This window comes from Cavia porcellus, unplaced genomic scaffold, assembly GCF_034190915.1.
Source record: "Cavia porcellus strain 051 isolate PalLab524CR breed Dunkin Hartley unplaced genomic scaffold, mCavPor4.1 scaffold_7, whole genome shotgun sequence".
NCBI classification, from domain to species: Eukaryota; Metazoa; Chordata; class Mammalia; order Rodentia; family Caviidae; genus Cavia; species Cavia porcellus.
In genome coordinates this window covers 49,555,841-49,582,815 of record NW_026947490.1, presented here as the reverse complement: position 1 = coordinate 49,582,815, position 26,975 = coordinate 49,555,841, and the positions used below count along the sequence as shown (strand labels likewise).

The window sequence follows — 26,975 nt, the reverse complement described above, 5'->3', positions numbered from 1 at the left end:
AGCCTGCATTTTGCACAGATGTAAAGGGATGAATCAAATGCAATGATCGCCAATAGAAGTTAAGGAATACTCAGAACAAACTATGCATCTTGTAAGTACAGAATTGAATAAATTATAAAGAAAACTAGGCATTTCACCCATATTTGTGACATATTTAAGAAGTGTGTTACAGCTGTTTGGGGCTTTAAAATGCTTCTTATTTTATTTTTTACTGACAATTAAATTGCTGAAATGTACTGGGGTAAATATAACAAAGTTCATCCTGAGACACTTTGCAATGTGAAATTGTTTCATTCAAGGAATGCTTCTCATTTTAGATGTTCAGGAATCTGAGACTCAGAGATAACTAGGTTTACTTAAATTCTGCAGTTTATTCACATTATTCCTGCTTCTTGGATAGCCCAAATGAAGGCCTAGTCTACAATCAATATGATACAGCGACTGATTAAACAGTTGTTTAAAAAATACAAATTGCACAAAAATATAATATTCACAATTAACTGGATTTTATTTATAACAGCATTTAAAGCCTTTTCTGCATTTTGGTCTAGTTAAGGGTCCAAACTCAAGAAGAGGCGTGTGATGTGGACTGAAGACCAGGCTCAGGTTTAACTCTGACACTTCTAGGCTATGTCATTCTGAGGAAACTCAGCCTCTTTGATCTTCCATTTTCTTGCCTGTTTTCATTTACCAAATATTTATTCAGTCACTACTATGTGTCAAGCCTGTTCTAGATGCTGAGAGGGGAACAAAACAGACAAGTTCACTGCCAGAGCATTTATATTTCTATTGAGAGGGCCGACAGGAAACAAGGAAGGTAGATGTATACATAGTATATTTGAAAATGAAGAAAGCCCAGGATAAAATGTAAGCTGATATGAAATGTTAGGGACTAGACTGGAATTTTAGAAAGCACTCTGGAAAGACCTGATCATCAATTCTTTTTATTTTTTTCTCAAAGGGTCACTTTTTGGCCAAAATTTGATAGAAATAAGTGGGCTAACCATACAGATATCTGGGGCAATGGTTTAATATGTAAAAGACCACTTGGACAGCTCTCCTTGAACATAAAACAATCACCTCAGCTTTAGCTAAACCTGGTCCCATCTCCATGAACTGGTATGTACAGAGCTGGCTAAGCTATTTCCCTCTCCCTTCAATGGACCTGAAGCAATTTAAACAGGGCTGGCTGAGGTACTGATGTGTAATCTCTGATGCCAAACCACAGGCCTGCTTCCTTGCTTTCAGTAAGTATCTCCCTCTAAAAAGTTGAGCACAGCAGATGGCAGAGCAAATGTTCCAGGAATGTCAACTGGGTTCGAGCCTCAAGATAAGAGGCTATGATTTCCCAAGGCAGAAAAAGTTTGAACATCGGATCTGAAGCACCGAGCTACCTCGATTGTGTTATGCAGACTGACCTTTCTGCATGGCCTTCTCTACATGTTCATTGGTGCTGTTGGCCACCTAGCTAGCTCAGCTGTACTTCCCACCATTCTCACCATTGCTGATCCTCAAGCCGCTCCCTGGGTAGGCCCTGGGGTGTAGCCTTTGTCCTGTGAAGCTCCTGGATTGGACTCAGGACTCCTTGGTTGCCTATAACTATGAATATGTCTTAGTGTCTTTTTTCTCACCATGGCTTGCACTGGAGGGGGTGGATTGTCTCAATGGGATTACAAATACAAACTTTCTAGACTGCAAGGATGGGAAAAGGTTTACAATATTTGGATTACAGTAGTCATAGACAGAGGAAAGAGTCAGAATCAAGGTCCTGAGCCGGAGTGTACCCTGAGATCTGAGGAATCATAAGGCAGTCAGTGTGGCTAGGACAGAGACCATGTTGGGAAGAGGCAGAGAAAAGGCCAGAGAGAGAATCAGAGGACCTACCACACAGATTTGGGCTTTTACTCTCATGAGATGGGAAGCAATGGGAGGGTTTAAGGAGAAGCATGATGAACTGACTTCAATTTTAATACAATTGCTCTGGCTAGTGGCTTGTTTATTTCAAAGTATAGGATAACCACTCACATTTCCAAAGTTCCTGAGGCTTAAATGTAATGATGTTTGTGGAGAGCTTTCAGGATGCCAAGTGATACGAAACATGAGACAAAGTCACTAAATTGCCCCAGCTGGGCTAGCACTTGCAATCTTCCTATCTCAGCCTCCCAGAGTTCTGGGATTATACGTATGTGCCACCATGCTCAGCTGAGTTTATTTATTTTACTTAACATGACGGTCTGTAGTTTTATCCATTTTCTTGCAAGTAACATAATTTCACTTTTCTTTATGGCTGAGGAATATTCCATTGTCTATATATACCTTTTTTTTTTTGCAGCGGCAAAGTTTATTTGCAAAGTAACAGTGAAGAGTGAGGGACACACTGGCTTTGCAGAGCAAGCACGGGATGAGTAAAACAGGAAAAAGTAAGATACAAGTATACCCTGGAGGATGCAGGGCAGGCTATCATAAGAAAAACCATGAGAGCCTATACCACATTTTCTTTATTCATTCATGTGTTGATGTGCACCTAGGATGTTTCCATAGTTTATTGTAAATTGGTGGACATTAAGCACGGGTTTGTCTATTGCATGCAGATTTCAATTCTTTTAGGAATAAACCAGGGAGTGGTATCAAATGGTAGCTGGATCAAATAGTAGCTCCATTTTAGTTTTCTGAGGTATTGCTGTACTGATTTCCAGAATGGCTTCCCACCGATAATATAGAAGAGTTCCTTCCCATGCCCACAATCCTTGTCAGCATTTGTTGGCTTTTAAATTCTTATCGGTAGCTATTCTGACAGGCATGAGATGAAATCTCCAAGTGATTTTGATTTGCATTTCCATGACAGCTAAAGAGAACATATCCCTTTCAATACAGCAAGGACAGGAAGGCAGCATCCCATTCTGGACTATAGAAAAAGTCCTGTGAAGCACAATCCTGGGGTCTATCCTGACCTTCCACTGATTGATGATCTTGTGGAGGAGAAATCAATTGCATTATCCATAGTCTGATCATTTTCTCCATCTTTCCAGCAGATGGAGGTAACAATGACTGCTCTTTTCCTGTGATGGTCTAAGGGTTGAGGAGTTAATGGTTGCCAACACTATTGTATGAAAGGAAATACTACTTCAAAGTGTTTCTAGCGTTAATACAAGTGTGACTAAGAATTATGTTAAGCAGACAGTTAAAAAAAATCTAAAAAAAAGTGCTACACTGGAAAAAAACTTGGGATTTATCTGTTTATCTTGAATAAGAGTATCCAGTCTTTCAAGTTCTATAACCTAGTACAAGAAAGATGAGTTGGAGGTAAGGAGATCACAGGTTTCTGGCAGCAGATCTCTTATCATGCAGTGGAAATAGTTCCAGAGAAAAAAGTGTGACAAGAATTAAAATTATACATCCCCATTTAATGTTAAGAAAGCATGAAAAAATTGGCAAGTTTCCTATTTTTTTATTTTTCAGACTAGCGGCCTCTTGTAATTTAGTAGCTCTCACCAGAATTCTTGACATTTCTTCTTCTTGGGTTTTTTTGATGAAAATCTTGGGCCCTTCCTGAGTAAAAGCAATTAGAATGACCACATAGTTTATAGGGATTACTGTTAGTCACCACAGAAGCCAAGCTAAAGGCTAAAAACTAGATTAGTTAAAAACTTTAAAAATGCAGGCCATAAATTTCTTGAGAGAACATATATTTCTTTGAATTTTTAAAAAGCAAGACCTTAAAGCAGAGAAGACAAGTCTAAGTGTACCAAACTACTCCACGGAGCAATAGTCAGCTTTTACTTTCATACTATTAATCATTAAGTCAAAATTCTCCAAACATACAAAATTACCTTAGATTGTGGCTGGGTATCACACACCCCAAACAACTGTAAAGGGTAGGCACCAGCGATGTTTTTGCACTAATAGGTATTATGTAATCTTAACAGAACTATGACTACATTCAATTTAATCTTTGTTTTTAAAAGAGGCTAAAACAATTTAATATATAACAGCAGATTCATTAATAGAGTTCCCATAAACAAGTGTTTTTCTCAGACATATAGGGCATGGCTAATGTTCTCCCAATGGGAGTTTGTTCCTATGATCAATATGATTCAATTACGTAAATATTTACTTAGCAGCTGTTAGGTGTCAGGCACTGCTCCAGGTGCTGAAGAAACGTTGATGAGTTAAGACCTGGCCCCTGATCAAGGCATTTGTCATCCAGTAAAAATGGCAGCTATGTAAACTCATATAACAGGGTAGAAGTGTGATGGGTAGGCGTGTGCTGCAGTGAGAACAAAGAAAGAGTAGGCTAGCCAAGGGGTGGAGAGGTGACAAGGAAAGATTGCTGAAGGAGGTGACATTCGAACTTTAATTTGGATTCTTTAGCTAGGTCTGAAGTGGGGGAAATTCTAGAGAGGGGTAAGCATTAGGAAATACATCAAATCATGAGGCAACGCACTGGGCCAGGTGCTATTCAAGAGCAAAGTGTTGATGGCAAGTGAGAAAAGGAGGCCAGAAAGATGAGAAGAGGCACCACACAAAGAGCTCAGGGTGTTAGCTCAATGGCAGCAGGAAGCCATTGCAGGCTTTTAAGGTACAGTGAGACTGGAAATGCATTTTACTGAGATTGGTCACTCTGGTGGTAATATGGAAAGCAGATAGGATGGAGGATGGAAACAACAAGAAGTAGATGCCTGAATCTAAAATTTTATACATTCTGATTTATTTTCTCAGGAACTAAGAGATCTAATAGTTTTGTCTTGTATCTGTCAAAAGTATAGAAAAATATTCTTGACCTATACCTAGGGTTCTAAAACATCTGCTTGAGGTGTCAGTCATTTGGTTTGGTTTAAGCCCAATGTAAAGGGCAATCTCTGGAAGTATATGTCTCTTTGGCCTCTCCCACTTTTTTGGGTAACAAAGTGGTACAATCTACTGCAGCCTCCTTAACTAAAATTTTAGGAATAGGCTATTAAAAAGGATCTGGAGAAATACGAGATTACTGAGGAAGTTGCTATATTCCCTACATTGCTTCCAGCTCTATTTAACTTTGGTCATACTATATTTTTTTTGTCTTTTTCATTTGTATCGGTACCAGGGATCGAGCTCATGACTGCCTGCTTGTAAGGCAGGTGCTTATGCTGCTGAGCTAAATCCCCAGCCCCCGGTCACACTATTACAGAACAGTCATCTTGTAGTTCTGTCTGATCAGAAACTAGCACAATTAAGCCATACAATGGTAATAAAATACTTTTATGAGGAAGAAACTGTGGTTCAGAGTTTTGATGGGGGGCGAGGGAAAGTTATAGAAACAAGAAGCAAACTGACACTGCTTTCATTTGACCCTTAGGATAGTCCATGATGAATTCAGGAAACAGGAGATAGATAACCTCAGTTTACTTAGGTTGTAAGAAGACTTCATGTGAAACAGAAGGGCTTGTTTGGATAGGGCTTTGGTTCTGTGTGGACACATACAGGGCAAGTATGTAAACAACTATTTTGTCCTGGTTAGAATTTTCTTCATAGAATGGTATGTGTTATCCTCTTGATAAATGAAGATTAATCAGCTATCAGGACACCCGGCCTGATCAGCTCTCACTCTCTAGTTTGTTTCATACAGGTTTAAGGGGCTCTTTTACCACTATATGTTTTGCATTAGCAATTCTGCAACTCCTTAATCTAGTGGAGTGAGTTAAAAATGAAGCTTCGATTCTTCATGTGATGATAAAGGACATCACAGTCTTACAGTAGACCTGCCAGGAAGGTCTTCACACAAAAATGGGCCTGAACCAACTTTTCACTAAGCTTCCCTTTTAAAACCACATTTACTAGTTTTCTAGTCCCTGGTACTTATTTTAATGATAGCATCAATTAAATTAAACTTGAAACTGATAAAGATAAGTGGAAGATTCTTTACCTGGCTGACTCACCCACAATATCTCCATGGTCTCTGAAACATTCTTAGCACACACAGATAGATGAAGAAAACATGTATGAAGAAAATCTCATATACACACACACACACACACACACATATGTGTGTGTGTGTGTGTGTGTGTGTGTGTGTGTGTGTATATATATTCATTCCAGAAAACACAAAAACCAAAATAACTGTCAAAATAAAAAAGGCTCTAAAAGAGCTCTATGCTTTGGCAAGGCTATTGAGATGGACATGGGAGTGGCACTGAACACTGGCATGAACTCTGAAAAATCCACAAGACTTCTCTATCCAAAGGTAGAAGCTTAAAAATCTCCCTGAAAACACAAAGACAACTAAACTGCTAGTTCTGGGAAGACTGGCCCTGTACTTTCCTATACCAGGTGAACAGAAAGGGTGATCCGAGATGTTTTCAATTTACGTTCACAGAAAGATACCTTCCCTGTGCTAAGTAGAGATAATCACATAATAACCATCGAGACTTTGCTGTCCTTCATCAACATGAAATGTGGGTTTTATTCATGACAGAAGTATTTCTTATGAGCAATTCTACAAAGGAAAGGCAAAGAATACACAAAATTCTAGGCAAATGGTTGTACCATGTTCTTTAAAAATGAGGGCAAGCCAGGCATGGTGGCATACACCCATAATCCCAGCACTTGAGAGACTAAGGCAGGAGGAACACAGAGAGTTTGAGGCCTGCCTGGGCTAAACAGTTCAAGGCCAGGCTGAACTATAGAGAAAGACCCTGTCTCCAAATTTAAAAAAGACAACTTAGTGGTCAAAAAGAAAGTAATGTGGTTTGGCGGATTATCTGCCATCTTCTGCTAGCAGATAAGGGTACACCATCCTTACTTTTCTTCTTCAGTCAGACCATTATCAGTTCCCATCTGAGTGAACGTGAAATCTCCTCATGGTGAATTTTTGCTTACCCCTGCTTGCCCATATCTAATCTAACCTTTGTGTTACAATTTCAATCTGGTCCATCTGGAATGTTCCCTAAAGACTCATGTGTTGAAAACTTGATCTCAAGCCTATGGTGCTATTGGGAGGTAGTGGAACCTTTAGGAGGTGGAATAAAGGGACAGGAAATTAGGTCATTAGAGCTGTGCCCTGGAGGGGATCCTGGGACCTCAGTCTCTTTGTCTCCTTGTTTTTTGGCTGCCGGAGTGGGACTCTCCACCACGTTTCCCCCATGATAATGTGCTGCCTTGTCACAAGTCAAGCAACTGTGGACTTAAACCATAAGCCAACATAAACCCTCTCTTCTCTTAAGCTGATTATCTCAGGTATTCTGTGATAACAATAGGAACTTCACTAACACATTCTGTTTCTAGATAACTTATCTTGTACAATGCATATTAATCTTTCTCAAACATTGTTTTTGTTCTATTAGTATAGTATAATAAAATGATGGATAATAACAAGTACTGTCAAGGATGTGGAGGAAATAAGACCCTTATATACAACTACTGGGATGTAAAGTGATAGAACTGCTGCAGAAAAACTGACAATTACTCAAAAGTTAAACATACAATTACCATGTGACCAAACAATACAATAGTACAGTATTACTCAGCCAAAAAATGAAATACTGATATATTGTACAACCTCATTTATAGGGAATATAAGAACAGTAAATCCATGGAAACAGAAAGTAGATCAGTGGCTGACAGGAAAGGGAGGACATAAATGGGATATGAATGGGGAGTGACTGCTAATGGAATTGAGTTTATTTTAGGGAGATAAAATGTCCTGAAACTTACTGTAGTGATGATTGTACAACTCTGTGATACAAAAAACCACTGCACTGTGTATTTTTAAATGGGTGAAATATATGATATGTGGATTTTATCTCAATAAGGCTGTTATTTTAAAAAGAAATAGAAAAAGAATATGGTTTACAAGATTTGAATATAAATTACTTAGTCTGAAAAAGATACCAATTCAACATGATGTTCAATAATATAAAGGCATATAACCACAACGGGTGTTAGCCAGTTTTTTTTTAGTTTCCTCTAAATTCAAGTCTTAATATATTATGCTAGTTACAGGTTTCATTAAGTATAGGTAATGTTTTAATAATAGTTTATTAGTAAAGGGCTAAAATATAGAAGTATGTTATTTAATAATTTTCCCTGTAAAAATAAACATTAGTTTTTTTTTTTTTAATTGGTACCAAGGATCAAACTCACAGCCATGTGCTTGCAAGGCAGGTGCTTATGTCACTGAGCTAAATCCCCAGGCTAAACATTAGATTTTCTTGGAATTTATTTGTAGAGGCCATGTCACAGGAACATGTTTTAAACAGAATACTTTTAATAACAAAGTTCTCTGGATTGTAGGAAGAATACATCCTCTTATGGTAGGGCTAGAATTCTGCATTAAAGATCAGTCTATTAAAATAAGTGGTATAATTTAAAGTTTTACAGCTTCATATAAGTATCACGAAGGTCAGGGAATAAACATCTTTGTCTTTATATAATCACTTTATTTTATTTCAATATTACTACTATTATTGTGGCAGTACTGAGGATTAAACTCAACTAGAACACTAGGATTGAACTTGGGGAACACAGAGCTACATCCCCATCATCATTTTATTTTATTTTGAGAGAAGGTCTTGCTAAATTGCTCAGGCTGGCCTTGAACCTCTCATTCTCCTGTCCCAGTCTCCCAACTAACTAGGATTACAGGCATCCACCGTTACTACTGACCCTTCACTTTATTTTAAATGTACAATTTGCTAAAATTTTCCATCACTGAATGAACTAAATCAAAGCAGGGAAACAGTTGACCAGTGGATAAAAACTGTCTTAAACATTTTTCATTGTATAATACATGTGAAGAATCTTGTATTTCAATATTGAAGTAAAACTTTCTGAAAGAAACATTAGAACTGCTTTTAAAAGGTGATTTAATCTTCCAGTGTTGAATAGAGTATGCTGTGGCTTAAAATCTAAGAAACAGATTATTGAAATGAGATGAAAAAGGCTTGCATAAAGAGAGAAGCCAAAAATACTGATGATAAATTCAATGAGCATTTCCCCTGCTGACACTTGAATGCCTAAACTGTGTTGTGTGGGAAAGCATAATTATTTCAAAAAAAGAAACAACTATACTAAGTGGGAGGTGGAGATGTAGTTCTCTTGAATTCATGAAAAGTTATTGTCATTAAAAAGTAATCTCATGATTCACTTGCCTTCTAAAATATACAACCAACTTTAGTAAAAACCGTAACTGTTAGTAGCTGATCATATTCAAGTTACAGAATTCAAGAGCCAAGAGGGAATTTTAAAAATCATCTGCCTTCGTCTTTTCAGTTCATAGATGAGGACTCTATCTGAACTACTTGCTTACAGGTCACACATCTGCTAAGAGCTGAAAAGGGTAAAAAGTAAGGGCTTTGCCTCTAGGTGTGGATTGTTTTCACTGATCAATTTGCTGAGTCTAACTCCTCCTAGAGAGAGATAATTTCTATACCTACACAGAACAAATGGGACTCAAATTGACTAATATTCTTTAGGGATTTATTAACACTCAAGAATATAAACTATCACACCTTCATTCACCTTCAAAACACCTTCATGTTTTGTCAAGTGGATAAGAAAATAGATTTTTTCCCCCTTCTTTGGTGATAGTAAGGATGAAGTGACAAGTGACATGTGCTTCTCCTTTGGGTATTGTTTCTTACTTCTCACTCACTGTGTGTACCCTTCTCTGCTTATTCAAAATGCAGCTGATAAAAGTTTTGCAACACTTAGTGTCAGACTCCCTTGGTTTAGGACCCGCCCCCCGCCCTAGGTAAACTGAAGTACCAGTTGCTTCATAATGAGGCGTGGCCTAGGCTCCACCCCAGTCATGTGTATCAGCTCCAGGCTGCATAAAGGCCACCGCCATTGAGACTCCTCTGGAGAGGGCAGCAGCCCAGGATGCAGCAGTACCTAGCTGCAAGAGCAAGTCATGCTTTGGTTCAGAAACTCAGTTATATCCTTGTGTACATGGTGGTTTATGTCAGCTCTGTGGTGTAACTTGGGGCTTTGTTTTTGTTTAAGGGTCCTCCAAGTCAGATCCCTGGCCTCTAGACATTCCCTGCTAGAAATTATGCCTAAATTACCCAGAGTTAGTTTCTGTCACTTGAAATTAAGAAAACTAATTGAGTAAACAGTAGCTTAAAATGTGAATTTTTCTGGGGAAAATCATCGTATCTCTCAGTTCATAAAAAAATGACATCACGTGGAATTGGACTGGCTGTCCACAAAGGTTCTTATCAACTCTACACCAAATAAAGTTCCTTGGCATAAAAAGGAGAAGGTAACACCTATAGGATACCACATCAGCTAGAATGTGAAAATGGCAAAATGACCTGCTTTTAGAATGGGGATCATACTAGCTTCATGCAAGCCAGTTATCAAGAGAAAGCACAAAGTCACAGCTACAGAAATGTAGACAGTAAATTCATTAGTGAGAAACAGACTATGTATTTTTATTATTAAATGGTATGTTTTATTTCAAATACAGAACTGGTCCGTTGGTCTGGGACAGGTTAGTTTATGGAAGTGACTGACATTTATTTACTAAAAATGTTTTTATAAAGAGGCTTTTGTATGTTTAAATGCCACGGGAAAAGTAAGCAAACTTTGAAACTGATGGTTGCTAAATTTGGACAGAATAAGTTTATGAGAAGTGCTTTAATTAAACCACCTTAAAATGCCAAGAAAGTTGCAGCTTTCAGTTTCCTAATTTGTTCCTTCACATTTTCATACAGTGGTGAAGGAATGCTTTTCTGGTTTATCGTGGAAACTCTAGGCAGTTAGCAATAGGCAGGTTCACCTTTTTATGAACAAAGATTTCATCTTTTTTGTTGGCCATCATGCCAAATTATGTTAACAGCAAATATTTATAGATGACCAGAATGTAAACACAGTAACTGTTACAAGCTGGTATTTAGTTCTGTCTCCATGTAGTCACATACTGTATGTAAGGACAAGTTGAAGGCACTAGTAAAAGGTTGTGCTTGGTATACAGCAAGTGGACTGTAAAGACTATGCAGAAAATTCAGCTATAGTTCTCTTAATTTCTCAGCTGCCTCCCTAGTAAAGTGGGATAATGAGGACCAAATGCAAATAATATATGCTAAAAAACCCAGAGATACACTTAATATATGTAGATCAAGAGTGGGGAACTGAACCTGACCTGACAACCTAAAACTATTTAGTAAAATGGATAGGAAATGGTAAAAAAAAAAAAATCTTTAAAAGCTCTGCCAAATATTTTTAAATCTTATAAATGCTTAATTTTATTTATTTCTACTCTCTTAGAATCCCAAAAATGTAGGACATACTTACATACTATTTTTATTCACAATTTGGTAATTCTTTTCTCATTGAATATATTATTTTAAAATATGGAAATTTATATAAATATCACTGCCAATTATGGTAGACTTTGCTTTAAAAAAATGTAGGAGATGTGGCACTGCTTATTATTTATTCCTGTATTTATTTAGGTAGTTTAATTGAGCTCAAAGGCAAAGTAATCAGGTACAGGGTGAGTTCATCTTCCGACTGAGGTCAAAAGTGTCTCCTGACACACTAGCCTTGCCTTACCACCATGTCAACTACTAAGTTATTTTGCTTTCAAATATAAAAATGAGGTCTTCAAAGAATGTTCTTCATGATATAAACAAATTACTTTCCCATTTAACTAAAGTACTCTGGGAATCTAAAACTCTGTTTTGTTCTCAGCTCTATTAGTAGCTGGGCTGGATCAGCCATTTACCTCTTTCAATCTGTTTTCTTGTGCATATCAAAAAGACATTGAGCTAGACTGCCAAGTTTTCTTCCAGCTCTAAAATTTCCTGTGCATTATGTATATCTATGTCCCAGTAAGATTCTTAACTATCTGTAGGCAAGAATCACACCTTAATTTTGTCTTGAAACCTGTACATTATTTAGTTTAGTGCTATGCACTGAATTATGTATCTGTAAAACTGAGATTGCAATTATTTTATACCATGAAAACAAATATGGAGCCAAATCATTTCTTATAGTAGAAAACTAAGCAGTGATTGCAAGTAATCTTTTAATATTTACAGTGTGATGCTAGCAATCTTATCTTTCAGTCAAGTAAATGCTTTGTTTATAACCTATACATTGCTGTTCAAAATATTTTAGTAGCTCCCTATTATTCACAGGATAAATCCAATCCTGATCCATGTCACATAAAGTCTCCATGAACTGGTTTCTCCTTGCCTATAAAACTTCAGATGTATCTCAATGCCTATGTATATTAATTCTACTTTTAAAGTTTCCAAATTCCTTTTTCTCTGATATCTTTATTAATTCTGTTCCTATGTCTAGAACCTCTCCATTCATTTGGCCAATCTTCAAGATTTGACTCAAATATCATGGTGTATGTGTTAATTAATTATATATTTTTCTTGGACACAAAGGATGATGCCTCGTTTATGTAAATTACTTATATATTTACTTTAATTCAACAAATATTTTTGAGCAGCTATTGTATACTAGGCACTTATTTTTGTAAAGCACTAGGAACAAAGAAAATTAAACAAACAAGACTTGAACCTAAAGAAGTCCACAAGTTAACAGAGAAGTTAGAAAATAAACTACTGGTTATAAATGACATGAATGTTGAAAAAATGGGGGGATTTAGGAGAATTTTGGACATTTGAAGCAGGGAAATAGTCTAACTCACTCTATGGGCCTAGGGAAATCTGCTCTAAATGTCTGCTGAACAAGAAATTTAATGAAAAAATGAATCAAGATAAAAACACAGTCTAGAACTTTGGTCTGAAAATCCAAGTCAACAGACAAAATGAGTAAGATATGGCTTGATAGTATTACATGTGAAAATACTGAGTGGATTCTGTTTTACAAAAAGCACTATGTACAATCTAACTGGAAAGATAACACTGTGATTTCACCAACAGAAATATACTTGATAGAGTTTGGAAACACTCTTAAAGAGACATGAAAAAGTGCATTAGATAAGAGAAAGCTGAAGCATTCTGTTCTCTTACCTCCATAATCTATCAAAATATTTCAGATTTGTGGACTTACACTTTATATACTATAACAAGCTAGTGCACTAGGGAACCTCTAAGATGCCTTCAAATGATATCCGCCTCCTGGTAGTCAGGAGCCAGGAGCTCAGTGGCACAGTGCCTGCCTGGCAAGCGAGAGGTCATGAGTTCGTTCCCTTGTACAAAAAAAAAAAGACAGAAAAAGCAGAGCCCTTCAGAAAAGAATCACCATGAGTGGGATACCATGAAATCAGGTCAAGAAAAACAGCTTTTCCAAACTGGCAGGTATACAATGGAGGACTTGGAAGGTATAGAGTGTACAAAGAGCCGGAGGGGCTGTCATGCAGAATAAAGATTATACCCATACAGTCCTGTGGATTTGTAGGTTTAACAAGGAAGACAGAGAAAAGGAACAATTTTCAAGTTGTCTGAGCTGTTCAAAGCACACTATCTCTATCCTCAAGGTGATTATATTTCAACTGATTGGCCACTGAGCAAACTGTTACAGACAGGAATCCAAAACCTTTGGCATGACTAACTTTGTACTAAAGCCACTTCAATCCTGGTATTTTATGGCTTGAATGTATGAGCATTAACAGATATTTGTCTTAATCTATATTGTAATGATATCAAGTAGATCACATTTCCCATATGGTGCTGTCTTTTATAGTTAAGTCGAGGGAAAAGAACAAGAGAAGTTTCTGATATCTTCAAAGAGGGTGCTTACATGGCCTTCCTCACAACTGTTTTCCAATAAACTAGTCTACAGCTCACAGGTGTCTCATTATTTAATCTAAATCTTATATTTAAGGTATGAAATTCTTGCTGTAAAGTATGTAACAAATATGGAGGAAAATAGTTCTTAGGATATTTGAGTTTAAAGGCAACTCTTGCCTGATTTCTCCAAGATTCCCAAAGCAAAGTTTTCTTGCAGCATGCGAATGTCTATTAACAACCTGTATCTTTAGGATTCTAGATTTCTCAAGATTTTAGATTTCAAAAGATCAAAATATGTATTTCTTAGGGCTCTCTAATCTTTATTATAAGAGCTCACTAGGAAGTGTACTTCTTCTTAATGTTAACAGAAATGACACGTGATGTAATGCTGGCCTCTTGTCCTGTCCCTAATTTGCAGATGTTCTAAACAACAAAGAAATTATCATGCAAGTGCTGAAAAGCCTAAGTAACAGCCCACAAAAAGTTATGATCCCTGGATGGTCTCACTGCAAAAGAGAATACACAGAGGAGTTGAACCTGTGCTTATTAAGTGGTTCTTTTGAAAAACAGAAACTTGATATTATGTGAAGTAGTTAAATATTCTGACAATGTACAAGGTTCTTGGTTTTCCATACAAAGACAAATCCATTCTGAAAAGTTTAACATGTATAAAATGAAAAAAATTCAGATTTTTAAGTTAGAAGGAGACTTAAACTTTGTTGGCTTAACCAGATGCTGATCTCTAGTTTTTATTTAATAAAGGCTAATCCAGCTGTCTGAGTAGAAACAGACTTGCTTCCAGAAAAAGCAAAAGTGATCTCACTGAAGGCCAAAGAGAATCTAAGGTCAGTTAGGTACAGTGAGTTTAGCAACTGGTCCCTTGGGGCCAAGTAAGTACTAAGATCCTAGAAGATAGACAGCAGGCAGCTCTAATCTAAACCTCTGGGGACTGATAAGGGTTCCTATATATTAAATAATTAATGAGTACATCAAATACTGAAAAAGACTAACTTCGTAAGAAACATTGCTTGTGTAGGGTATGGGGATTTAGCTCAGTGGCATAAGTGCAGTCATGAGTTCGATCCCAAGTACCAAAAAAAAGAGAGAGAGAGAGAAACATTACCTGTGCAACTGCCAACAAAAATCATCAAATCAACATTCAATCTCAGCAAACTGGTACATTTCAAGTACATAAAGGCAGCTCTATTATCCTGGTTTTTTTTTCCATTTAAAGTATATTTAAATTCAGCCATGCTTTATGGAAGAATATTCAGAAGAAGTAACCTAACAAAATAGTACACTAACAGCTTCAAGAAGCTAAGAATTAAGTAATGTAGCATATCTTTGGGAGAGAAGGAGGAGACTGAAATAAATATGGACACTATAACATACTCAAGGTGATTATCTTTGAGTGTAAGATAAATTCACAAATAAGAGAAGGGTGTGATTGTGTTTAGTGGAGGAAAGAAACTATAGAGTTATACAAATGATCTGGTGACCTAGAGAAGTAAGGAAAAGTTGTTCTGAGATGCTAGGATTTCAGCTAGATCTTGAGGGGTGGGTCAGAGATGAGCAGTATAGAGGGGAGCAGGCAGCAAGCCAGGACATAGCTGCATGTGCGAAGGTACCCAGAGTGATCTCTCTGAATACACATCAGATCAAAGCAGTTCCCCACCTGCAACTCTCCAGCACCTTCCCACCACACTGATACATCTAAACTCTTCACCATGGCCGTATCTTCCCTGCTTGACCCAGCTCCTGTCTCCTACCCAACCTCACCTTGTATCACTGTCACCTCTCCCTACCCATCCCCTACTCTAGGATCTCCCACTTCAGACAGTTCCTAAAACTAACATATTCTTTCCTGCCTCTGGACTTCTGCTCTCTTGCTTCCCATCTGCTTGGAACTTGTCAGTGGGGTCTCTTTTCATCCTTCACATCTTGGTTTAACTGCTGTCTCCTTATCATCTAACAAAAGTGGCTCTCGTTACCCCTCCCGCCCCCTTGTACCTCATGAAAGCTCCAGGCTTCTTCCCTCCAGATTATCACACGCTACAGTGGTTTTGTTCTTATTTGTTTTCCTCTGCTTCTTCCACTTAAAAGCTTCAGCAGATGAGAACCAGCTACACCTTACTCAATGTTGCTATCCCCCGTGTTTGGCACAAAGTAGGGTCTCAGTGAGTGTCTTTATAAGGTAGGATAAAAAAATATGGTGATGCTGCTACCAAACGCCACCCAATGGAATGCTAGTCTTATAAAAACCTGACAGTGTTTCCTCGCCTACCTTTTTTTTTTAAATTTTATTTAAAATGAAAAAGAGAAAAAACAAAACAAAACAAAGTGGTGTAAGGGTACAAGTAATACAGAACTACAAAAAAAACAGTAAGAAATCACCAGTTAATAGATTACATATTATCATCTTAGAGATAGTTGCTCAAATCACAGTATCAAAGCATACAAAGTGGACATTCAAACAGTGAGACTGCAAACAGTTGTGTTCAATGATCCAACCAAAAACATTAATATGGTCAGCTATTAAACACCCCTAAACACACTTGCTATTGTATCCTTTAGAGCACTTTTTTTCCCTCTCTTTTTTACAACAAAATTTACACATTTTGGGTTTTATTACTCCTTAGTTCTTATTACCTTTTTTTTTTTGGGAGAGAATAAAGTCAAATATGGCAAAACAAAGCTGTCGGTCAAAACCAAGGATAGACATACCACATGATGTAAAACAGAGTACAAGGTTATCAACAATGGTTATCAACAATGTCTCTTGTTTCCTTAAAAAGAATTGTCTATCTCATTAGATATTATAAAGTTGAACAAAACAGTAGAGAACAAGACCAATAAAACTTAAGCATTGTAAACATTACAGAACTTCCAAAGGAGACAATAGTCAAACTAGAATGGGCATCTTAGTGAATCTTATTGCCTTCAAAGTACTTGCCTATACCCTCAAACTTGATACTATCATACAGAATGGAACAGAGTCTAATCAGTCAAAACAAGATAGTGGGAGTATTACAGGACTTCAAAACAAGTTAATAGGAAATCAAAAAAAGTTACTATTATATATCCTGCTAATTGTTTTAATTTTTCCCCTTAATTAAAAAAATCATAAAAAATAACTAAATTTTTTTAATGAATAAGGGAGAGATTGAGATAAAACAGGACATAACAATATAACAATACAGGTCAAAGCATGACTGTTTCAGCAACCTAGTGTTTCACCACCAAATAACCCGACTTAATAGTAGTTACCATAGTGTCTGTCTTTTTCCTTGAAATATTTGAATAAAACTTCATATACTATAGCTTCAAATATTTCCATATCAAGAAGCCCAGAATAAAGCCTTTCCAATTAATAAGTGAAAACTTTATAAGGCTTCAAGGCCACATAATGGGGAATCATGATTACCACATATTTTTATATATTTGAATCATTACTTACATTAGGGAAACTATTTAGTATTCACAAATGCAAGATTGATTTATTTCACTTATGAGTATGGTCTCAAGCTGCGCCCATTTATTGATAAATATCTCAATGTGATCCTTCTTTATAGCTGAATAATACTCCATTGTATACAAATACCACAACTTTTTTATCCATTCCTCGGTTGATGGACACTTGGGTTGTTTCCAAGATCTGGTGATTACAAATTGTGCTGCTATAAACATAGGTGCACATATATCACTGTGGTTTGATGCTTTCAGTTCTTCTGGGAATATGCCTAGAAGTGGAATAGCTGGAATAAATGGGACTTCCAATCCCAGCTTTATGAGAAATCTCCAGAATGACATCCACAAAGGCTGCACCAGTCTATACTCCCACCATCAGTGTAGGAGAGTTCCTTTTTCCCCACAGCCTCTCTAGCATTTGTTGTTGTTGTTGTCCTGGCCATTCTTTCAGGAGTGAGATGGTATCTCAGTGTGGTTTTAATTTGCATTTCTCTAATGACCAATGATGATGAACATTTTTCCATGTATTTATTTGCCATTTGCATTTCTTCATCTGAGAAGTGCGTATTCATCTCAGATGCCCATTTTTGGAATGGATCTTTGAATTTTGGGGGTCTGAGTTTTTTTTTAATTCTTTGTATGTTTTAGACAAGAGTCCCTTGTCTGAGAGAGAGTTCACTAAAATCTTTTCCCAGTTTGTGGGTTTTCTTTTCACTATGCTGGAGATTTCTTTTGACATGCAGAAACTTTTTAATAAGAAGTGGTCCCAGTTATTGATTCTGGGAAGTATTTCCCGTGCAGTTTGAGTCCTGTTCATGAATTCTCTACCTACTCCTATGTCTTCCAGGTTTCTACCCAATTTGTCTTCCAATAGATTTAGTGTTTCTGTTTCTGTTTTAATATTCAGATCTTTGACCCATTTAGATTTTAATTTAGTACATGGTGATAGACATGGGTCTAGCTTTAGTTTTCAGCAAATGGAGAGCCAGTTTTTCCAGCACCATTTATTAAAGAGACTGTCGTTCTTCCAGTGAACCTGCTTGGCTCCTTTATCAAAGATAAGATGGTTGAGTGTGTTTGTAGTTGTGATTGTATCTTCTAATCTATTCCATTGATCTTCGGCTCTGTTTTGATTCCAATACCATGTTGATTTTACTACTGTTGCTTTGTAGTATAACTTCAAGTCAGGGATTGTGATGCCTCCTGCTTTGCCTTTGCTGCTTAGAATTGCCTTTGCTATTCTAGGTGAATAGCAAAATTCAGATGAATTTTAGGAGTGATTTCTCTAGATCTATAAGGTATGTTGATGGTATTTTTATTGGGATTGCAATGAACCTGTATAGCACTTTTGGGAGAATGGCCATTTTCACAATGTTTGTTCTTCCTATCCATGAGCAAGGGATGTCTTTCCATTTTATGAGATCATCTTCAATTTCCTTTTTCAGTGTATTATAATTTTCCCTGTATAGGTCTTTCACTTCTTTCGTAATAATTCCTATATATTTCATTTTTTTCCTTGCTAATGTGAGGAGTGTAGTTTCTCTTATTTCCCTCTCTGTGATTTTGTTGTTCGTGTATAAGAATGCTATTGATTTCTGAGTATTGATTTTGTATCCAGCCACATTACTGAATTTATTTATTGTATCTAAGAGTCTTTCAATGGAGTTTAGGGGGTCTTCTATGTAGAGTATCATGTCATCTGCAAACAATGATAATTTAACTTCTTCTTTTCCTATCTTTACCCCTTTTATTTCTCTCTCTTGCCTAATTGCTCTGGCTAGTACTTCCAGTACTATATTAAATAGGAGTGGTGATAAAGGACATCCTTGTCTTGTGCCTGATTTTAAAGTAAAGGCTTTCAATTTTTGGCCATTTAGTATGATGCTGGCTGTTGGTTTGTCATAAATGGCCTTTATTATATTGAGGTAAAGACCATCTATTCCAATTTTCTGTAAAGTTCTTATCATGAATAAATGTTGGACCTTATCGAAGGCTTTTTCTGCATCTATAGAAATGATCATGTGACTCTTACTTTTGGCTTTATTGATATGGTGGATTACATTTATTGATTTACATATGTTGAACCATCCTTGCATTCCTGGGATGAATCCCACTTGGTCATGGTGTATAATCTTCTTGATGATTTGCTGCATCCTATTTGCCAATATTTTATTGAGGATTTTTGCATCTGTGTTCATTAAGGAGATCGGTCTATAGTTCTCTTCTTTAGTTGGGTCTTTCTCAGGTTTTGGTACTAGAGTAGTATTTGCTTCCAGGAATGACTTAGGAAGGATTGCTTCCATTTCAATTTCATTGAATAGTTTGAGGAGTGTCAGCATTAGGTCTTCTTTGTATTTCTTGTAGAATTCTGCAGTGAATCCATCTGGGCCTGAGCTCTTCTTTGTAGGTAAGAACTTAATTACATTTTCAATTTCATTAACAGAGATTGGGTTATTCAACAGTTTTACATCCTCTTGATCTAGCTTTGGTACTTCATATGTTTCTAAGAATCTGTTTATTTCTTCTGTGTTATCAAACTTTTGAGTAGTTTTTCGAAATAGGTGTTGGTGATCTTCTGTATTTCTATTGGGTCTGTAGTAATTTCACCTTTTTCATTTCTTATTGCATGAATTTGAGCTTTTTCTTCCCTTTTTAAAATAAGGTTGGTTAGGGGCCTATCAATTTTTATTTATTCTTTCAAAGAACCAACTCTTTGATTCATTGATTCTTTGGATTGTTTTCTTAGTCTCTAATGCATTGATTTCTGCTCTGATTTTTATAATTTCCTCCCTTCTTTTGGCTTTGGGCTTGACTTGCTCTTCTTTTTCTTGCTGTTTGAGGTGTAGCATCAAGTTATTTATTTGTATTCGTTCTGTTTTCCTGATGTGGGAACTCAGTGCAATAAATTTTCCTCTGAGGACGGCTTTCATTGCATCCCACAAATTCCAGTAAGTTGTATCTGCATTTTCATTTTCTTTTAGGTATTGTTTAATTTCTTCTTTAATTTCTTCTGTGACCCACTGATTACTCAAGAGTGTGTTATTCAGTTTCCATGTGTTTGCGGGATTTTTGCAGTATCTTTTATCATTAAGTTCTAATTTCAGAGCGCTATGATCCAATAACATGCAAAGGATGATTTCAACTCTTTTGCATTTATTTAAATATGTTCTGTGAGCTATTTTAGAGAATGATCCATGTACTGCTGAGAAGAATGTGTATTCTGATGTTGTTGGGTGGAACATTCTGTATATGTCTATCAAATCCATTTGTTCGCAGGTGTGATTCAGTTCTGTTACTTCTTTGCTCATTTTCTGTCTGGTTGATCTGTCCCTTGGTGTCAATGGCGTATTAAGGTCTCCTGTTACAATTGTGTTACTGATAATTTGAGTTTTCATTTCTGTTAATAGTTGTTTTATATAACTAGGTGCTCTGGAGTTTGGTGCATATATATTTAAGATAGTTATCTCTTCCTCTTGGAGTTTTCTCCTTACGAGTATGTAGTGACCTTCTTTGTCCTTTATGGTCATTGTTGGTTTAAAGTTCACGTTGTCTGCAAACAGAATGGCTACTCCTGCTTTTCTTTTGATTCCTGCTGCTTAAAGTATTGTTTTCCATCCTTTGACTTTCAGTCTGTGAGTATCCTTCTGGGTTAGATGGGTTTCCTGTAAACAGCATATGGTTGGATTTTGTTTCTTGATCCATTCTGCTAGTCTGTTTCTTTTGATTGGTGCATTGAGCCCATTTACATTAATGGTTATTACTGTTAAATGCTGGTTTATTGTTGACATGTTATCTCTCTGCTGTTGTATCTTTATCTTTCTGTTCTGTTTAATTATCTGCTTTGCTTAGTGGTTTTTTCCTTTGTGTATCTAAACTGTCTTTCAATATTTTTTGTAGGGTTGGTTTGGTGTTCATGAAGTTCTTCAGCTGTTCTTTGTCATGGAAGTATCGTATTTCACCACCAATTTTGAATGATAGTTTTTCAGGATACATCAGTCTAGGTTGGAAATCATTTTGCTTTAGGATCTGGAATACTTCACTCCATGCTCTTCTTGACTTTATTGTTTGTGCTGAGAAGTCTGCTGTGATTCTGATAGGTTTTCCTTTATAAGTGATCTGTCTTTTCTCTCTGACAGCTTTTAGTAATCTGTTCTTGTGTTGGATTTCTGGGATGGTGATTATTATATGTCTGGGTGTAATTTTATTTTGGTTATGACTATTTGGAGTTCTATATGCTTCACTGATCCTGATGTCGGTTTCTGATCTCATGCTTGGGAAATTTTCAGCTATTACTTCTCTACATATCCTCTTGATATCCTTTATGTTGTCTCCTTCTTTTTCATTAATCCCTATCATTCTTATGTTATTTTTCTTTGCATTGTCTTGCAGTTGTTGAATTGTTGTTTCCTGATTCCTTGTTATTTTTAAAAGATCTTTCCTTTCCCATTCACTAGCTGCAATCCTGTCTTCAAGGTCTGAAATTCTATCTTCACTTTCATTAAGGCGGTTTTTACAACTTTCAGTCGAGTTTTTTATTTCCTGTATATCTCTGTGCATCTGCATTATGTATTCTGTTTGTTTCTTATATTGCTTGTCTAGGGATTCTATCTTTTTGTTTAGTTCCTCCAATTTTTTAACTGTGCTTTCTTTAGATATATTCAGAATCTCTTTCATTTCTTTTATCATTTCTTCTTTTACCTGGGAGATTATTTCGAGTTTGGATTTCTTTAAAGCTTCCTGGAGTTGCTTGTTAATTTCAGTAGCTATTGTGTCCGATATTTGAGGTGAATGGCATATATTTTCTTCTATATACATTGCTCCTAGGGTTTCTTGAGATGGGCTGGAGGTTTGAGGTTGTAATTTGGTCTTTCGTTTTGTCATTTTCCTATATTTCTGTGTTTCGAGTGTTATTTGAAAGCTTCCTCAGGGTCTGTTGGAAATCCCCTTCTATGTTTGCAGCTCCGGAGACTCTGGCACCCCGTTACTCCAAGCCACTGGGCCTGCAGAACCAATGGCCCTCCTCTGCCTGTTCAGAACTCCGCAGTTCTAGATAAGCTGGGCCTCAGGGACACTGTGCGCCCACCTGCCTGTTGGAAGCTCCACAGCTCTCTAAGCGCAGCCGGGATGCGGAGGCGGATGTAGATGCCTCAAACCCACCTCTCCACTTCACTGCACCCTGAAGCCTGGAGGGACCCGAACAGTCTGGGCTTTGGGCAGAGTGCGCTGAGCACTCACCACAGGCTGCGGGGCCTCTGGAACCTGCGATGCTCCACTGCCCGCTGAGACATCCACAGTCCTCCAGACACACAGGGAGGCTGATGCAGGCGCCCCAGATCCGCCCAGCCCCTCCTCTGCACACCGATGGTGAGGCGCGGGAGTCCCAAACAGGCTGGGCTCCGGGGATAGCGTGTGCCCGCCTGCCTACTTGTTGGAAGCTCCACAGTTCTCCTAGCACAGCCGGGATGGGGAGGTGGATGCAGAGGCCTCAAACCCACTTCTCCACTTCACTGCACCCGGAAGCCTGGAAGGTCCCAAACAGTCTGGGCTTTGGACAGAATGCGCTGAGCACTCACAACAGGCCGCAGGGCCTCTGGAACCTGCAATCCTCCCCTGCTTGCTGAGATATCCACAGTCCTCCAGACACAGAGGCGGATGCAGGCGCCCCAGATCGCCTACTTTTATTCTCTGTGGCTCTTCCCCAAAGTCAAAATGACAGTGAAAAGTAAATATTTTGAATTGATTCAGGACACCAAAGCAGCTACAAGAGCACAACTGAAGACACTCATGAAAGAGGACTCCTAGAACTACATCAGAAAATGGCAAGAGTGGTGGGGTAGGTGAGTTTGAAGCAAGGGGAAGTATTCTGAGGGGGATTAATGACGATGTGCCTTTACTGTAATAAAGCTTTAAAAATTAAACATTCACTGTATTTTTCTATCATACCTTATATACTATTGGTACCAAATATTACAGATGTTTTCTTCAGAATTTTTGTCCAGAAACTAAACTTTCATTTCTCTCCATTCTAAGCCTTCATTTCACCCTAAAAGTGCTACAATATCTGCTGGCTCTCCTGCTCTACAGATTTAATTTACCCTACCCTTTTGCTAGCTTCTCTTCTCTTTACTTTTCCTATTTATATACCTTGGACAGATTAATAGTCTCTTAGTCTTTATCATGCTATTTTATTTAATAGCTTAGAGTCATTTCATTTATTAAAGACTTAAATCACTAGAGTGTAGTCCATGTAGTTGCAATAAACAGTTAGTTCCTTTCTCTTTTCAGCATTAATTCTCTCTTAGCCAGGCATGGTGGCACATGCCTATAATCTCAGCACATAAGAAGCTGAGGCAGGAGGATCACCAAGAGTTCCTCAGCTACATAGAGTTCAAGGCCAGCCTGTACTACATAGCAAGGTCCTGTCTCAAAACAAAACAAAACAAAACAAAACAAAACAAAACAAAACAAAACAAAAACCAAAAACCAAAGCATGAATTCTCTATTGTTTCTTCCCAGATGCCTCACTTGATCCCAATTTAACACATCATGGAGTGTTGCAGCAGGCAGCAGCTGTTAATTTATCCACCAATATCCCTCACTTTCTTACTAAAAGAACACTGTGTAAAATTTTTTTCCTGACAGAAACTATGATTTCTTCTTTTTTTCTGCTTGGTATATAGATGTGATACTTGAGCTACACCAATCATGTCATAATAATCTGAAAAAAGACAGGATAATTTCAGCAATCTTGGCAAGGCAGAATTAATTTAGTGTCTTTGAACTGTTGAATCAGCACTAGCAACTGGATTGGTTCATTGTGGTTATCTGCTGTGGATATCTCAATATATTAAGAAAATGAAAACCTGAAAATAGTTACTATTTACAGCTCCTTTACTCATTTAATTTTTATAGTGGCCCCAAGGGGAAAAGATTACTAATATTTCCTTTTATAAAAGTTAATTTTATAGATGAAGTTAATTTACTTGTCCAACTGTACATATCTGTGAAACACCAAAGCCAGGATTTAGAATCCAAAAGAAGAGACTTTTCTTTGAGGGCAAAAAGAGGAAAGAGGTACAGAGGCAGCTGGGCTGGTGGTAGTGGAAACATGATGTAGCTCTTGTGTCATTACATCTATTTTCGTAATGAAGCTTTCAACGAGTTCATCTGCTGAGATGAGGAGGAGAAGGGATGTTAGAGATGTTAGAAAAGCAGGTGAGAAATTTTTGTTTTGGAGAGGACGAAAGTGAATTTATTAGCAAAGACCAGAAGAATAGGACCAGGGATATAGCTCAGCAGCATAAGCACCTGTTTGGCAGGCACTAGGGTCCTGAGTTTGATTGCTAGTACCAAAACAAACAAAGGCCAACAGAATTGAACTTGAAGTGAAACTACTTTTCTTGATTATTTTTTAGCCATTTCCAGTTGCTGAAACAGGCACAAAAAAGAATGTTTGGATTTAACTAAGGTGTCCCCCCTCAACCAGGCAAGAGAGACCTTAAAATAAAAAATGGAACCAAAGAGTAAGGGAAAAGGAACCAAGAAGGGGAGTTTGCTAGAGTGGTGATGGTAGGGAATCATGGGATTAAGGCTAGATAAGGAATGCAAGACCATTCAGAATGTGACAGAGACAAAAAAGCTGGTAGGTCAAAGGACAGGAGATTTCTAAAGGAAAAAAAATAGAATATGATGTTAAAGTCAGAGACTAACAGGGAGTAGGATCTTTGAGGAGTAGATTTGAAAAGCAGAGCCATTATTGAGGCTGATGAAGCATAGATTATAACGATGTGATGGAAGGATATAGCACAAAACAAAAGATGACTGGATCAAAAACTGCTAGAGCACTGGATGAAGTTACACAAAGAGAGGCAGCAGTAGAGTTGCTGGTGATAGCGGGAAAGACGGCAGCAACAAAGAAAAAGTCTGATACACACTTGAAAGATGTTAGGGGGACAGAAGAAAGAGGAGAGATAACTTAGAAGCTGTGGTGGCTAATAAGGATGCAGCCCACCTCCCTGCAGGTTTTGAGGTATGTGCTATAGGAAGAAAAATTAGACTCTAATTAGAAAAGTATTTTCAGAGTGAGAGGGTAAAGAGGCTGTTCAGAGAAGATGAGGGTGCAGCATAATACTCTACACATAGTATGTGCTCAACCTTTCTTAAATTTCAATCCTAGTTTTTCTTATGTATAACATTTCTTAAAAATAAGTTTTTAAAAATTTATGAAGAATCTGGAATAGATTAAACAATAAATATCCTCTAATGACTGTATTTTCCAAATCCATGAAAGACGCATCCTCAAAAATTAGTCCCCTGGCCAACAAAAATAGAGTCAAACAGCATCTTATTGTTTTTGGCTTAACATAAGTAGCCAAATGACTAGTATGAAAGAAATGCAGGCATTTTCTTGTATAAGAACTCAAAAATTAAGTGAACTGTGCCTTGATGAAGTATAGAAAATAATCTCTGAACATGAACTGAGCAAAGTTAACTTTATTATAGTTCAAGCAGAGAAACTTAGATCCCTTGGAATGAGAGTAAATGAGATCTCCTAATGACATTCTTTGGAATATAATATAATACATTTTGGAATTTAATGTCCTCTTTTAGGTCATAGTATGATGATTCTATGAATAACTTTAGCCTTTACTAAAAATGAGATGTTCTTTCCAGTGTCAGGAGTTCTTTTTCTCTTAAATTTGTTCTGAACATCTTTGTAAAACTAAGTAAATATCATAATTTTAATGTTTTAACAAAAAAGATTTATGCTTTATATCCTTAAGTTCCCTAAGTACTTCTAAGCTATCTGTATTCAGCTCATGAAATTCTATAGTTCTTTGTAGTCTTATATATATAATGAAAAATTCTGTTCCCTAAAGACCAAACTTACCCAGAGTCTCTCCCAAAATCCACTGTTTCAATTTAAATTCATATTTGTATTTAATGGTTTAATTATGATCATCAATCAAAATGTGGACTGGTTCAACTGTAGTTTAGTTCAAAGGACTTTTCACTTCAGCTTCCCCATAGATTATGAGTATTTATCATTAGACAGAAAAATTATCAGTAGTTCTAAAATGCCAGATAAATTGACCTCAGAAAGGTCAACTCTTATTTCAATAAGCCTAATATGTCATGTCAGAGAAAGTGATCTGTCAATAATATATACGGTGCTCATTTATCACACACAGCTGGGAGAAAGTTATTTCTTGGCTCCATAAAAAACCAGATGGAAGTAATTTCTTCCTAACTAAATTTCTTTTAGTGCTTTGTATACTACTTATGGGAATTTTCTCTTTGGAGTAGAGTGATTTTTGTGCTTGTCTTGTTTTTCCTTTTAGACTTTAGGTATGTACACTACATCTTAACATCTTCAGATAGTCTAATTGTATCACAGTATTACTTGCATTTTGTTCAATACAAGTAGTAAAATAAAATGTAATGGTGATACTATTAATATTAGTCTCATCCTTTGTCTTGCTTTGAAATCTGTGTCTCTTATCTTGTTTTCTTATGATCTGTTTTGTTATATTTAATTTTACCCCCTTTAAAATAAAATTTTTTTAAAAAGACAAAGAAATTAGTCTCATCAATATTATGAGTTATAAATAAACAGGCTTATGTGGCTTGATCTAGGATCATATTAACATTGGGTAACATAAGATACTACTTTGAATTCCAAAACCCTAATTTATAAAATTATTGCCAGAATACAGGAGGGACTTCCAATACAGTAGGACAAGAAAAGTCCCTGACAACAAGTCTACAGAACAATCAAATACCAGTTTTCCCAACCCCACAATAGAAGAAAATTAATTT

General features: G+C 36.9%; 1 protein-coding gene across 2 annotated transcripts in view; it reads right to left on the bottom strand.

Moving 5' to 3' along the window:
* Window positions 1-26,975, bottom strand: part of Atf6 (activating transcription factor 6) — a 188,476-nt gene that overhangs the window by 17,024 nt on the left and 144,477 nt on the right. The window lies entirely within an intron of this gene.